The sequence below is a fragment of the Gopherus evgoodei genome, chromosome 21, assembly GCF_007399415.2.
Source record: "Gopherus evgoodei ecotype Sinaloan lineage chromosome 21, rGopEvg1_v1.p, whole genome shotgun sequence".
In the NCBI taxonomy this organism is placed as follows: Eukaryota; Metazoa; Chordata; order Testudines; family Testudinidae; genus Gopherus; species Gopherus evgoodei.
In genome coordinates, this window is record NC_044342.1 from 8,790,363 (window position 1) to 8,791,743 (window position 1,381).

General features: G+C 43.4%; 1 pseudogene; it reads left to right on the forward strand.

Moving 5' to 3' along the window:
* Positions 1–443: 443 nt before the first annotated feature.
* On the forward strand, positions 444–1,381 carry LOC115638195 (annotated as a pseudogene).

Genomic DNA, 1,381 nt, shown 5'->3' on the forward strand with positions numbered 1-1,381 from the left:
AAATTTCATACTGCGGCCACTCATGATAATATTAAATAAGATCAATCTCAAGACTGATCCTTGAGAAAGTCCAGTAGTAACCTGATTCAAGTCCAGTGGTTCAGCTTTCATCAGAACCTGTTGTCTCCCTTTTATCCAGTTTCTTACCTACGTTAAAATTCTTGTACTAAACATAGTCTTCTCCAATTTAACTAATATTTCCCATGTGCTACTATCTCAGATGCCTTGATGAAATCCAGACATTTTAGATTTAACGCAGTCTCCTTGTCTAATAATCAGTTAATGATAAAGGAAAGATATCAGATTAGTCTGGCACGACTAAAAGATATGTAGATATAGAGGGGGTATATGGAGATACATAGATGCCCATTTTACTTTACATATATCAAACTTATGTGTAGCCTTTCTTTTTAATTCTTAAGATGAAATATGCTGAAGAAGAGATGAAAAATGACACCTCCATGACCAAATTTGTCCTCCTGGGGTTCTCTAACCACACAGATACGAATCTCATTCTCTTTGTGGTGTTTCTATGCATTTACATCATCACAGTGCTGGGAAACGTCCTCATCATCATCGTTATAAATGTCAATCCGGCCCTTCACATGCCTATGTATTTCTTCCTCAGGAACCTGTCCTTCCTGGAGGTCTGCTACACCTCGGTCACTCTGCCCAAGATGCTGGCCAACCTCCTCTCAGAAGACAAAACCATCTCCTTTTCTGGCTGTGCAGTACAGATGTATTTATTTCTATTCTTTGCTGTTACTGAGTGCTTTCTCCTTGCTTCTATGGCATATGACCGCTACAGTGCCATATGCAACCCTCTGCGCTACACAGCCATCATGGACAAGAGGGTTTGCATCCAGCTGGCTATGAACTCATGGATATGTGGCATCCTGGTGGCCCTGGGGCACACAACGTTTGTATTCACACTTCCTTTTTGTGGGTCCCACGTGATCAACCACTTCTTCTGTGAGATTCAGCCGGTGCGGGGAAGCTGGTGTGTAGGGACACCTACTGGAATGAGATCCAGATTATTGTGGCTGCTGCCTTCGTCCTCATGATGCCTTTCATGCTGATACTGGTATCCTACATCTGTATCATCTCCACCATCCTGAAAATGCAGTCCGCAGAAGGCAGGCGCAGAGCCTTCTCCATCTGCTCCTCGCACCTCATTGTTGTAACCTTGTTCTATGGGTCGGCCATTATCATGTACTTGCACCCCAAGTCCAGCTTTTCTCCAGATGTGAACAAAGTACTCTCTCTGTTCTACTCAGTGGTGACTCCGATCTTGAACCCCATTATCTACAGCCTCAGGAACAAGGAGGTGAAAGATGCCTTGAGGAAAACAGGGAGGAAAATGTTCCATCTGCAAAAATAG